This window comes from Sipha flava, unplaced genomic scaffold, assembly GCF_003268045.1.
Source record: "Sipha flava isolate LNK unplaced genomic scaffold, YSA_version1 1_pilon_pilon, whole genome shotgun sequence".
Lineage (NCBI taxonomy): Eukaryota > Metazoa > Arthropoda > Insecta > Hemiptera > Aphididae > Sipha > Sipha flava.
Window position 1 is genome coordinate 904,075 of NW_020272783.1, and position 16,552 is coordinate 920,626.

The window sequence follows — 16,552 nt, forward strand, 5'->3', positions numbered from 1 at the left end:
CTCGAGTAGCGACCTCTGTCAGTTAAATAACGTATCGCCTATCGTACGCCGGGGTTGATTCGTATTTATTTGTACTTTTAATTTTCATTTTTCAAATTTCTCGATTTCCCGCCTGCGCGCGACTCTTTGCCGTCACGAAGCCCTCGGTTGGGTACCGCGATCGGCCACCGGGCTCTATTTTGGTGCGCTTTAACCGAGCAGCCTTTCAACTTACCCACCGACGTGGTGGTGGTTGATCAGTTGATCGCCGAGACGACGGTCAACGATATCGGAAAAAATTCTACAGCGCACCACCCTGTCCTCGTGTAGTCGTCGCCGTCGTCGCCGGACGTCGCCACCGTCGAGCGGTCGCATCGATTTTTGTTCGTCCGGCCGGCAGCCACCCGCCGCCGACAACGTCGTTGCCGGTGCCCGCCGGAACGCAGCCAGTTTCGCGCTGTCGCTGACGAAAGAGTTTTCGGCCGTCCGCCGAGGTCGCACTGTACACGCCGAAGCGGTTGTTTGCCGCTGCTGTTCGTCGCGTTGTTCGCGCACCCAACGAACGGTCACAACGTTTTGTTCGGTGGCGTTGACGGCTCGCATCGATTCCACCTACGCCGGCGGGAAATTCAAACGCTTTTATCTCTATCTACCCGCTGTCTCGACCTACCCATCCATATAGCCGTTTCAAACCCGACTAATGAAACCGCGTTTCCATGACCCCCCCGCATAGGCGTTCCCGGTGTACCTTGGTCGGGGGAAAGGGCTGTTTAAGTCAATATGGGGATAAACTATCCGTGTTTATTGTACTGCGTGCCTCTCGAGTACTCTCCTCCTGTCCAATGTTTATGAAAACGTTCAATAATTCATGTTTTTTGAATTACATTATATTTGTCAAAAAAAAAAAAAAAAAAAATACTAATTACAATTATTTTTAATTTTATATTATCTGACGAGACTTATATTTCTACACTTTCGTTTAGGAAATTAGATCGATTTAAAGAAAAACATTGTAGAACTTTCAGTATATTTGAATTGTTTAATTATGCTATTGGTGATTAAAATATGATTTTCTTATAACTGTTTAAAGTCGCCAGTGGCGTAAAGAAAGAGAGAGATCCGTAAGTAAGCGCCACAAGATTATTACTTATTGTTAAAAAAAAAATACTATTTCCAATTTTAAATGTTTTTATTTTTTTCCTTATAAAAGACTTGGTTATAAATGTTTTCCAAGATCTTTGATGTTTTCGTTACTCTTCAAGCAAGTTCCTGTGAATATTCGTTTTCTACAACGAAACGAATTATAACATAGTACTCTTATAGATCGAGTTATTAAAGTATATTAAAGTTATTGAAGGATTTTTGACATTAAATGTATTAAAGGTAATTACCACTAACGAAGAAAATTAAAAAAATTTAAAACAAAAAAACTACCTACAAATACTTTTAAACATTATATAATAATAATATTAATGTACAATAACACTATTTAAACCTATTTATAAAAAAATCTTTTCTGTTGTCATCATTGTTTTTCATTTATAAAATTTTATATGGGACACATTATATAAAAATATAAATATATTATAATACTCACTGAGTCAACCAAAATCCTGAGATATTTAATAAACCATTAATTTACCATTTATATAATTTTATTAATTTTGTTATTTACGCTTATCCTTCATTTTAGAAATGTTTTTTGCTATACCAGTGGTATCCCACAGAGATAAGCTCGGGCTGACTCAATAATATTCCCACCTCGATCACCGCGTGGGGCTGTAATTATTATAACTTTATCGTATTCACGCTTTGTTTTCAATTGGAAACGTCAACCGTGTATTAAACAATAATGTGACTTCATTTTCATAACAAGCGAATGTAATAATATGCAAAAATACCGAATGCCGTCTTTTGTTTGGTTATTTTAAAAAACTTAATATTATAGATATTTTTTTGGAAATAGCTACTAACAAAAAATAATTTCAAATGTAAAACTAATCACGTTGAGGTGTGGGTGGTCCAATTTGAAAAAATTCATTGATAATTATTGCTAAAATTTGAAAAAATTCCAAAATACTATAGTAAAAAACAGATAGTTAAGAAACTGTATATATGTTTTATTTTATTCGACAAATAGGTTATTTATGGTGCACAAAAATGTCAACTATATTTGATTCATCAAGAGTTATAACGTTATTTAAGACAATAAATTAGAAAAATACACTTAAATTTACTTATTTACTTTCGCATGGATGTATAAATGACTAAAATGATCAAAATTGATCACTTTAATTTTTTGAAATTAGTGAGATTAATACAAAAAAAAATATCCATTTATTAAATAATATATTTCTAGATTTATATATTTAGTACAATACTATTATATATGAGAATCGCAATGAAAGAGTTTTAAAATACAATCATACAGATACAAACAAATATAAAACAATAATAAATCTTTTACTTAAGCCACATAAGCCACTTACTATATATATATGTAACAATTATTAAGCAATAAAAAATCCAAAAATAATTCAACTTTTCATTATTTCATAAAGGAGTAAGAAGTTCCTATTTTAATATACTCATTGACACTAAATCAACAAAGGTATTGTTTAACTGTTATATTAAATTGCAATAAACTAGACAACTCTAATTTCTAACATTTGATTAACTGCGATTTCATATAGCTTTATAGAAAGTAGATATAACTGTAAAATTCTCTAAATAATACAGTTTTCAGTAATTTCTTCGCCTTGTTTACATACCATGATTACACTGGTTGTGGAATGTTGTTTATATATTCGTATTTATATATCGTATGTAATTTTCTTATTTACATAAATTAATTCATAATAAAAATTTTAGTGTTTATAAAAAACGTATACGACAATATATAAATAAAATAACATGGTGATATGATGAAGGGGGAGGGGTGTAGTTCAACACATATATCTTCTTCCTATTATTATTACATTGGAAATTAATTATACTACTCTACATATTTAACTGAAATGTAACATTTTTTTATTCGTTTTGTTATAATTTGTATTGGAAATCTTGAAGTAAAATATAAAAGTTAGAACAAATACAATTAACTTCATATCGAAATTTAAAATTATCATTAATCTTCAAAATGGAATCATTTTTACTTAAGTGTATGTTATAGATAATTCAAAGTTTATATCCGGTATATGTATACTATGTATACCAGTATATAACTATAGGGATATACCAACGCGCAAGTTGGTCTCGACTGAGTTCGAAAGAATATCAAAAATCAATCGTTAAATTTTCTCGTTACATCACATTTGTACGACATTTACATTGTTACATTAATTGTCCGACGAATGGTTTACTAAACAAAACACTTACTGAGCAACAGTAGTTTAAATCGTTTTTTTCCTACTTCCAGGAAGTCTTAAAAAACAATAGATCTCTTTGTTAATGTGCTTCTGTTCCTTAGCCTCCTTTGTCAGGTAACATTGTAACATCAATGATAAAACGGTTGACTACATCTTGCAGTCGGGCTTATGAAATGTATAGCAGCTACTACATAGAAGGGTAGACTCTTGTGACGTGTGGTCCATTGACATGTTCTCATCTACCTCTTCGGTAGTCTCGCATATCACTGTTTCAGTCAGCGACTTTAACCGCAATCTCTTGTCTATTGTTTCAGTCAGCGACTCTATGTACAAGCTTGTATTAAACATAGTGGTCCGTTATCAGTCGTCGATTACAATTTCACGCGTATTGCTGTTGTAGAGAGGTGTCACGAAGACTAAGTTCCGGTACAATTTCAATACAGATGTTTTTACACTAAAGTTCCTACAACATTGCATTTAACCTCGATCTACACGCGAAAAACGATGAATAATATGAATATATGAATATATGAATAATATGTTATCTATGAAAAAATGCAGATAATCACTTAGTGACTCAGTAATGATGAATTTATTAAAAGCGAGTGACGAAGAATTTTATCGCAGGACAACTGCATAACTATGACATAAATCCTCTTCATAATCCGGTATATTTCCGCAAACGACGAGAGTCAAAAAAATTTGTTTATAGGTACTATATGAGTATAGTCCAGAGGTCACCAACCTGTCGATCCTAATTGAATGGTCGTTTTTTAGAAGAATATTGCAGGTAGACCGCAATAAAAATAAATTATACAGTTATAAATTTTTATTTTTCAATTTAAGCGCCTAATACATTCTTTTATATCATAGCATAAATAAATAATATGTCGATCGCTCCAAATTCAAAATTTTGAATATAAATCATTTGTTGGAAGATATTGACGATACCTGTCCTAAACAACTATACCCAGTACTGGCGCTAGGTATTGCGGGGCCCTGGACATAGGTATTAGCCTTTAGGTTCCCAGAGAGGGGCGAAATTCTAGCTTTTTCTTTAAATTAGGATTTTTTTTTTTTTTTTTTTTTTAATTTTTATTAGAAATAAACAATCTATACAAGTAATGCATAATAAGCTTTTGTGCTAAGAGAAGACATGACATGAAAAATTGAGTAAGAAGTCACCCACTGGCAACACTTAGCAGATTTTTTAAAAAAATATTGTTTTTTTTTCGAATTTTAAACAATAACTATAGAGAAAATAGTTATTTATATTATTATTTATTGTAGGAATCCTACTTGACGGATATCGTCAAAATATTACGCTTTCGTCGTATCGATAACAATTTACTTTGTAATTTGTACTATGGCTAAATTTAGATAACATTTTCCAAATAACTGATGATAGGCGTAATATAGATTTATAATTTGTTGATATAAAATGTCAATGTGTCTTACGGTATTAAGATGATAATTGAAAATCACGGAGCCCTTTAACAAGCGCGGGGCCCTGGATAAATTTCTCTTTGTCCTCCCTTAGCGCCGGCACTGACTATACCACCCAAACAATTCTGATAAAAAAAAAATAAATATTTAACGTTTTCAATTACAGCAGAATATAATGTATGTTTCTGCTTTCAGATGGATTTCTTTTGATATCGGATTGTTCGCCGACTATGGTTTTATTTATTGTAAATGTACACTATACATATGAAGTTTGTACTCTAGATAAAATATCTGTAAAAATAATTTGTCTCCACACGTAGCGTTTTTACACGCTAATTTGGGAGAGGAAATCAGAAATACTATTGGGTACCATAATAATTATATCGATAACAATTTAAATCGCTTAATCTAGAAAAAATTAATACATCTGACAAAAGCTCGAGCGTCCAAAAAAAAAAAAGTAACAGATTATTTTGTTTAAAATGTTTAGTATTAATTTAGTAGTGTTTAATATGATACGTAATATATAGTATTTATGTATTTTATTTTTTTCTGAGAATACACACGTTGTTAAATATATATACGTTTATGGAATAATTTTTGTTAACCGTCTATTCGATTAATCGTTATAGCCCGGTCCCGACAGTGACGATCGATCGAATTTCTACTGTACTGGAATTTTAAATACGCACATTAAGATAGAATTATTCCTATGTAAAATATAGAAATATAAGAAATAAGAAAATAAGATAATTCAGAAAAACTAAACTGTAATAAAATGTTTGTACTCGTATGTAAATGAATTGGTATTTAAAATCATTTGTAAAATGCCAATCTAGTATTTAGTTTATTGTTTAGATACAAAAATATATTTGAGTAGAGATGTTGATGAATGAATGTAGTATATACACGAGTATTTCTCATTTATAGGTGTGTCTGTAATATCAGTAAATAGGTAAATTGGATTTGAATGCGAAAAAATGAAAGTAAAAATCTATTATAATTTATTGAACATATACGAGTAATTTTCAAGTTAGCAGTACTTACCAAGCAGTAGAAGATAAATCTCTTTTTCAGCTTCTTTGCTATAACGTCGTAATAATTTATTAACCTCGTGGTTTTGGTGCTTCTGCTTCCTTAACATCTCAGACGAATTGGAATCGAAACAACACGCCATTGAATCACTGGTCAAAAAATTGTTGCTGAAACTGATATTACCTCCGAGGCTATTAATGCTACTAGAGCGTAGAATTTGGACTTCAAGATCGTCGGACGGGGACATACAATTTGTTGCACTAATCTGGTAACGATAAGGTACACACGAATACAACAAATGACTGAACCAACGAACGAACGAACAAAAAAACCTCCATACGAATTTACAAAAATAATAATTATGTGCCATTAGTGTTTGGGATTCTGATTTTTCGATACTATTACACATGTGTAAATTACAAGAATTACCAATATTGTATTAATAGGAGTGATGCGACCTTACAGAGAATCTCTACTACACAAATGTAATCAAAATAATATTGTACTTCGTGTAAAACAACATCACGTTTTTATGTGTAGGCAGGCGGACGCTATCTATACGTATGATGACATTTAAACATAAAAATAGTGGTATATTTTTTATGGAGATACGATAACTGTAGAATGTCACAATCATAGAACCTAATGAAATCATTAATAATAAGATAAATACAGAATGATTGGCCGACTGTATTTCAGTCCGCTATTATCTCGTTGTATTTCCTGGATACGACCAAATGCACACAATATTGTTCCCACCAACTTCTAAATCTAGGATGAAAAATAAAACACTCGCAGAAAATTTCGGTACGTCAGCTTTGTGGTACGTATCAAAATGTTGCAAGTGTTTGCACAGTATTTAGAACATTATTATTTGGACTTTTAAATTAAATTTAAATTATAAACTGAGTATTATTGAATTAAAATATGTTTTGTTTAATGGGTTCCTCAGTAATACACCGGAGTTTGAACACGAGCCTTTAGAGTGACGTAAGAAGACTCTCTAGCACCCCTGTCAAACTTAGAAAAAACTCTTTTTAAACAGTTAAAATTTGATGTTATGATATTTTTTTTAATCTTTAGTTTCACTATTTTTTTAAGTATACAATTTATATATATATATGTGTAAGTTATTATTACAGTGTTAATTTTAAACTTTGAAAATTTGCTTATCTCGCTTTATGATTGACAAGTTTATCGATAATTCCTTCATATAAAATTATTTATTTAATCACATTTGTGCTATTTTCATAATTTCATTATTAAATTCACACATAGTGTGTATAAATAGATAACATTTACGTATTTCAAAAAGTATAATGGATAAATTTCGTAGGATAAAGGTTTGATTTTCACATAATTTTGCACCCTTTTGAAATTCGCCTTTATTATCGAAATTCGTTATTTGTATAATATTTATCAGCTGTGGGAGGCCTAGGCAGTGCAGTTGATTTCAACCGAAGGGCTACATCAACACGAGTTCCGGATTTGTGACCGATATCTTACGCCCACGCACCTTCTATGAACGCGTGGCGTTATTAAAAAGGCGTGGTACTATGAATCCACAAAAAGTTAATCCCGTTAGCCTGGGTACCGAACCTATGTCCGTACCTGTCCAGTGCCTGGATATGAGGGCCGTTTTGGGTACCACGCCTCCATCATACCATCACATCATCCGCACCTCAACATAGGGGGGCACCCAGGCCCGTATTAACACAATCGTAGATCCTAGGCCCTAGGTTAGAGCTCATATTAAAGTGTAAGACAAAAAATAATTTTGACAAAAAAATAAATAAATAAATAACAATGGTGTTGTATGTTACGTAAATATAACTTTGTTACAAAATTTTTTTGCGACATTTTTTTCATTTGCAAATGATACTATTACTTTTTTGGAAGTTATCGATTTCTTGGAGCAATTCGTGTTGAATGAAGATAATTTATTTTTTCTAATAGTTGATGTACGAATCATGATAGTAAAAATATTGAGAAAACAATTTATGAGTTTTATAATTACTACTAATAATAATAAATAACTTTTGCCTGTGAATTATTATACATAGTATATTACTTGTGTAAACGTGTACAGTCGTATTAATTGTAACTTATAATTATAATAAAAATATATAAAAAACATAAAACATTAAAAAATAATAGTACCCACATATTTTCGTAGGCCCTAGACATAGTGCTTTTAGTGCCTATGCGCTAATACGGCCCTGAGGGCACAATTTTCGGAACGGTAAGTCGGTCCAACGTACAGCGCGGCTCCACTCTCCTATGATACCAACTAGGTTTTAAGTTGACGTTAGTGGGTAAACTGGGTTAGGTTAGAGCCGGTTAACTAATTGGGTCCGATTATAAAAACAATAACATACTAGTTCGATCCGACCATTCCGATAATAAAAGCTGTAACTTGTGAGTATTGATACACTTGATAATGTAAAAAAAAAAATTAATAGATTTGCGTTTGTAAAAGCTCTATAGAATAGATTTTAATCCATTGTGTAAATTTTTAAATTTTTTAACAATTTATTTTATTATTAACCAATAGTATACCAGTGTTCTAATTTTCAATTAATAAATATATTCAATTATATACCATGCATTAGAAACTTTAAAAAGAAATCATACCTGTGTTCTAATATATAGGTCACTGAAAGTTCTAAGCCTTTAAAAATGAGAAGCGAATTTTTTTTTTTTTTTTTTATGGATCCAACTAGAATAGTATTAGAAAAATCGTGGGACTCAACTAGTGTATTACCTGAGAAACACTGGGACTTAACTAGTAAACGCCGGCTGGGTCAACAATGATATTATAATATACTGTATTTTTCGAAACAAGCAGTGATGTAACCAAAAGGCATTATAAGGCATGAAGACTTAAGATAAGGGTTTTTTTTTACAATTTTGTATAACATAATATGCTAAATTTTATTAGCAGTCTTATTATTGGTGATACTACGAATAAATATTAAGAACAAATAAAACCAACTGGTGAAAATTAAAAACTATACGGAACCGTACTTTTAATATTAAACTCTCAATACCAATGGATATGTATATTGTGAGGGGGAGGTGTGATATATAGAGAATATCTTATAGTTACCACTATATTAACTAGTGATCGAATTTTAAAACAACACGTTGTCTTGAGATTAAGTATAATAAATGATAAATACTATCAATTTTATTCAGTGTTCGTGTAATTACTAATTAGATTATGACGGATGAAATATAACTTGAAAGAATTTAAATTGTAAACAAAGCGATTATCATTATTAACAGTAATGACTTATAGTAATATTATGAGTGGTATAATCCTTCAACAGATTGTGTAAATCATGTACACCTACACATTATGTTTACCATAATCTGTAGCACTATTGTAGTAATTGGATGTTACTGTTTGAAAATAAATTTGAAACAGTCACTTAACGTTAAGTGGAAAATCATTTTATTCCACTTGAATATTATTCAATTTTACATACCGACAAAAATAATAAAAAAGACCCGCATCCTTTTGCGATGATATTTTTAATCTATGTACACCTATTAATTTTTGAAATTGAGTTAGCGTAATAAACAACGTATAGATATCAAAATTATATAATACATTTATTTTATAATAATTGATGTAAATGGATAAATGGGTTTACTATATTATAGTTTAGTAGAAATAAATAAAATTCAATTTTATAGTGGTTAGAATATATTTTAATACTATAAATGAACTACCCTGGAGACGTTTTACTATTTAATATTAGAGCAATTAACATTTCGTAGTAAAAATGGTTGAAAAAAGCGCACAACCGTCGTATATTATTTTGATATTTATTTATACTATATCAATTTACAAATATCTCAACGGTGATTATTAAAATTAACATGTAAAAAAATAAATATTTCCTTGGTAAACAATAAGTGAAAAAAATTATACATCCAATCCAAAACTGTTTTGAACATTAAAAATACGATTTTCGAAATACTCCTTTGTATTGCATACCCAGAATATTAGAGTAAATTAAATATCAAATTTCAAGTCCACATGTTTTATCGCTTTTGAGATGTGCGATCAGTGACTTTACATTCGTAAATGGTATTTTAATTTTTACCATATTTATAATTATAAAATTGACTGAATATCTCAGCAAATTAAATAAGTTATAGATGTAAGAAATTACTTTATGTGTTTACATATTCAGTGTTATAGATAAGTGAATAGGTTATGGGAAAACACTATAGTATTATGTATAAGATATCATATAAATATATTTTTTTTCATATCCATTTAATGTTTACATTAACGTTTTAGTCCATATCTTTTCCAGCCTATTTATTTTTTTACCATATTTTCTTTCTTTTAATTATTTTTTTAATGCATATTGGCTTCCAAGGGTAAATTAATCAATTGTTAAATAGACAAACTTAATATACAAAAAATATAACATAACTTAATATATAAAAACGTTTCAGTTTTTATAATCTATGGCACTTTAATACACCTATGAATACAATTGATTGTCTATATCTATATAATATATAAAACAAGTGAATTTTTTTTTTTAAAAATAAAAAAAAACTTGCTTGCATAAAAATTCGTCACCCCGGAAAAACTAAAATTATTTATGCACCATATTTAATTTTCATCATTACATCAATATTAATATATTTTTGTGTTTATATATTAATTTGAATACTTATAAGAGGTGTATAAGTATTTATTTTGACGATAGATATTCAGTATCCATAAGTGCATAACCGTTTAAACAATTTATTGCTTCATCTATCTCTAAACAGATTATAGTAAATTGACTGACGATGATCAATATAATTATTTCAGAAAAATGTATTTATAAATAATCAGAATAAAAATTTCACAGACATACGAGAGAAGTATTAGAAATTCTAAGGTAACTTAATCGGATTAATGCATTATGTCCTAAGCCATATTAATCCTAAATAAACTAAAAAATAATATAACAAAATATTTCATGCCAAAACTCAAGATTTTTTTACTCATTATGATTTCTTTAGTTATTCTTTTGTGGTCTTTTAGTTTATGAATTACAGTATTCAGTCGATTTCATTAGATTTAAAATTATTTTTTTTATTGTAATTATATGTAGCTTAAAGATATGGGTTAGCCCAAAATTGATTATTTTACCGTTTATTTATACATATTATTTAATAATACTATTGAGTTATAACTGTTAATGCATTTTATCTTACATTTTTTATTTACAATTCACATTTTTTCTTTAAGTGATTATTAATAATCGTAAGGAAAAATTAGTCGATAAATATGTATAGAAATAAAAAAAACCAATGTTAAATCTGTTATGCATATTCATATACTTAGTATCTATGGTTGAACGTTGATATACATATATACTTATTAAAAATATTCTAATTGAAACAAAAATACAAATTTATGTAAACGTGTATGTAACATTTATAATTATGGTATCATATACACATATAGACTTATAAATAGCTTCTAACGAATGGTATTGTTATTGAAGTCAATTACACCTATACAGATTTCGTATTTCACTAACGAGATATTATCTAATTTCTATTGTTGTAGTGGAGATTATAAACATGGTAATTTGACCTCACAGTTTTTTCTTTTTTCTAATCAGTCTATGAGTTTTTTTTAAAGATTTAGTCCACAATATTTGAGGAAATAATTTTCATTGTTCAAAATAACTTTTCATGTTCTTATATTTTACTATAAGATTTTTATTTTTTTGGTTGAGAATGTTTTTAAAATAGTTTGACACGTTTAATGTTGATTATTTCTGTATTTTAAATTGGATTGAAAAACTACTGTAGTACTTAGCTTTTTATTTTGCTTTTATATTTGACCAAATTTAAGTTTGGTCTAAACAATTAATTTCACTATTTAAGATTATTATGTAAATATTATAAATTTATATTATTATTTTTTATTTTATTTGGCATAAATAGTAATTTTTAGGCATAAATATATATATATATATATAAGTGGTATTGATTTTTTTTATTACGTTATTTGAAAAAGTCGCATTGTTCACGATCTTACAATTAACAAAAAAAAAAAAAACACAATATAAATATTAATGTACCACTAACAAGAATAATATTAATACATATAGATTTCATGTAATAATTTGTTTTTTTTGTAAATGTATTATATTTCAGAGCTTTAAAACACAAATATTACATATAATTTGTGTAAAATAATTAATTCACGTATTTAAAATTTAATATATTTATTATCATAATATTAATTTATAATTTATAATTATTTTTAACTCAACAAATTTACAATATGTCAGGTAAAATGCTTTACTTCAACCTACTTTCTATCTATTGTCATATTGAATAAATATAATTTATTTTACATTATTTAATTTAACTACAGAAATCGAATATCTAATTGTTCTTAATTTTTTTTATCATTATAAATTAATTTTCATAAAGGTACATATCTATAAAAATATATTTATATTTCATTTAGCTGAAGAACAAAACAATTATTTTGGCCAAACTCTTAAACCTTTATTGCATTATAAGCATTTTTGAGGGTACGTTCTAAATATGTATTTTATAATTGTGCTGGGTCAAGAACAGGATAAAAAATAAACACGAAACCCACAAAGTGTATTTCATAGGATTTAAATAATTCCTAAATAAGTCTAAAGCTATGTAATAAGCCTATTAAGTAGTTAATTTGTTTAAAACAGTAAAATTTGTATGGTTGAAAAATATTATCTAAACTAGCTGTTTATGTATAGGTATTTCATTCATCGAAAACATAATTAAATTACAATGTATTGATTTATTTGGTTCGGAAGATGTATTACTTATATATTCTTATATATGCTTCTATAATTGTTAAAAAATTCATTGGTTTAGTCAGAAAATTTGATTAACAGTTATACTAGAATAGTAGTTATGAACTATATACTATACTATATATATTAAAACGTAAATAAGGTTTAAGAGGTATGACTTCGTTTTCTTTTGAAAATTATTTTTTCGAAACGAAAGAAAAGGTCGTACTGTTATATATTGAATATGATAGAAATATATTATTTTTTTAAAAAAAGATAAATTGTAGAAAATAATTTCACTTATTTGTATTAAACATAATATAGTGAAATTTGATGTAAAAATGAAAGTAGGAGGAATCTCACCGGGTAAAATAAATAATCTATTTTACACAAATTTATGGTTACTCCGGTACTCCGGTAAGCGATATCCATAAATATTGTTTGTATTTGGATCAAATAAAAAATTAATTTAAGACATAATTTCGTACATTTTCCAGGGTCTTATTAAGACAGATCTTACTATTTTATATGTATGTATTGTATCTAATACATGTAGTTTTGATGTAATACATTTTACATATTTACTTGAATAAACTCGTAATGCATTTAATGAATTACCAACACAATTGATTTCATTATAAGTATTTTAATTTAAAAAAAACCCCCTAAGGTGCGTGTTAAGAATTAACCAAGGTATAGAGCTCAAATTTTATTGGGACGCGCTTCTAGTATGTCTGCTATTGTAACGGCTAGAGGGCAGCAATGTAATGATTTAAAAGTGTTGAAAACCATATTTCAATACCGTTGAAGGGAATGAATCGTAAATGTTGTCTCATTTTTGTTACAGTATTTTGCGATTATAAATCATTCTTTATAAGTTGTATGAAAAAAATATAATTTTAATTTAAATAAACAATGGATTTTTTACAAAGTTAAAGCAACACTATATTATTTACTACAGTAATATATTTGTATATTCTCATGTGTATCTCAATGATAAAATGGAGAGTTGTAATATTAGTATAAACTTTATTGGTTATAAATAACTGAACTTACCTAGAAAATTAATACGTATTCGATAATTCTGTGGTATCAGGATCAATAGTGTTTTTTATACTTTAGTACATCTAAAATATATAAATAAATAAACAGTTTTTCTTGAAAATTAATAAAAAAGAGATTATAATTAAATAATGATTAGCATTTCCAAGAATTGAAGACACACATATTTTATATCTAACGTAAAAATAATAATAATAATAATAATAATAATAATAATAATAATAGTTAGTGCCTTCCAGATTCAATCAATTTTCAACTAAGTGGTGAGTGTCCAATTGAAAATGTTTTGGTTTGTACAAGTATGTATTATTATAAGTTACTTATTATTTTATGTTATAGGTAATATTTTAACAGTGATTATAAATTAATTTAGTAAAAAACATAGGTTTTAACATTATATTTACCTGAATAATAGCTTTTAATCATATATGATTTATAATTTTTGTTTTTGGAACTTCGTCATAAGCTGTTACCTAATTATATTATAAAACATTTAATTAATTTTGTGCACGTACATAATTTTTTAAATTAGTATTTGTGTAAATGTTATTCATTGATTTTTACTAAAAGACTTGTTAAAGGTAAGTGGGTTTGTAAATATTTCAGGTTTCATAATATTTAACTAGAATTATTTTTAAATACCGAATATTGATTTGAGAATTTGAGATTGTTTATTTTAAAATATGTTACAGTATTCGAACATTTTTAACAAATATTTAGTGTAATAACATATAAATGATATTTAGGATCGAACTATAAAAATATTTTTCTAAACACAACATTTTATTTAACAAAATAATATTATGAAATCGAATTTGTAAAAATTGGTACTGCATTATATATAGTGGCGGAACTAAGGGGAGCAAGACAGGATTTATCCTCTTACTCTATACTTACATAAAATATTAGAGGGGACAAGAAATATTACACTTATTATACTTGTATATAATAAAAATTATTGAAAGATTAAAATGTTGTGCATACAATTAAAACATATGTGTTATAGCTTAATTTTCAAGAAACTAGTACATCAATTAATAAATATTTTAAGATAAATATTTTTTATTGGCCATGGTTTTGATATATTATTGATAGGCAATTTATATTTAAAAAATAATGGCATTCATAAATAAAAAATAAAATAAAGAAAAATTTGAATAAATTATAATTAAATTTTTTTTTTATGAAGCTTTTACATACCATTTAGGCTCTTTGCTATTCAAACTAATTCACCCCATACTTCTCACACGTAAGCTAGATTCAAGCTTTCGCCCTAATCGGGCTTTAACTTCTTCAGATCTTTATAAATTATTATGATAAGAATAAATATATTGAATTTTAATCAGGGTTCGTCTAAGTATTTAACAAAATATGCTTAAAAACACGATTGTTACTTCCACAGCAAATATTGGTCTTCGTTTTCTTGTACTTTGAAATATAAATAGATACTTTATAGTACATTATACCATAATTATAGTAGGTAGACAATAGTTAGTTGGATAGTACTATGTAATCAAATATAATGTTGATTACATAATGATATTTTATATATAGCTACATGTATGATATATACAATAAAAAGCCAACTAGAAATTAACATAAAATTATATCACAGACCTATATAGTAAGTTTTCTATTTGTGTTACCTAAGATATTATAAATATATATACATATTTGAGATAATAAATAATTACTCTTAACAAAAAAATATTTTGATTTAATAAGACAGCGTACAAGTTTTATTGAAATAATTAATGATTACCTATCTTTTTATTCCGCTAAAACATCAAGCTGCCAGTTAATCATGAAATTATAAATATTTAAATTCATAAAATAATTGTTTTGTTATATTTTATGTACTACATAAATATTTTTTTTTTATTCTACTATGTTTGTGGTTTTGGCTTTTTTGAGTTCTTTAATACATTTAAAAATAGGATAAAAGTAGTGTGTAGCATTAATTTAACTTGCTATTTTTTTTCAATTTGTTTAAGCTCTCATGAATTTTGAAATCCATAAACATTGAAAACTAATAACTAGACTCTTTGGTTAGAATCTAGTTTGGTAAGCGTATAATGTATATTTTGGTATATATACTTAATACTTTAGTACTTATATATTAGTCATAAACTTAAAAATTTATTTTAATTACTTATAGTAGTGTATATTACATGTATTCATGTATAAACATTAGTAAATACACTTAAAAATGTTGATAATGATTCTGATATTGAGTACCTATTATATTTTATCTCATCTGCTTTAATATTCTGAAAATATGTAATTATTTATCAATATAAATAATATTTTATAAATAGTTGTATGAGCAGTGGAATAAGTTGTTACATAATTTTACATTTAGAAATTAAGTTATAGGTTTTAGTTACTTTTTGAATAAATATTGATAATTTAAAAGTTGTACCTATTCATGCAAGATATATATCTAATTTTATTTTTGATGTTCACATTTTATGGAACTTTTTAAATCTACTTTTAGAACTTAAAATGTTAACAAAGATGATTATTTTTGTGAAATCAGATGATTTTTTTAAATGTTCCCATTGGAGATTTAAAACATTATTGTGTTACTTTTTACACTATTCAGTTAGGTACACAGAATATTTCGCATCACTATGTCTTGGACGGTTTTCAAATAATTTACTAATATCATTGATCTATCTACTCATTTTACTATAGAATTTTTACATAAAAAGGATTAAGTTTCAATAATAATGAATACTTAGAATAAAAGTGATACATTCAATTTAATTTCGGATCAAATTTAATTGTAACATGGTGTCAGATAATGTATCCACTAATTAAATATGAAGGTACACCATT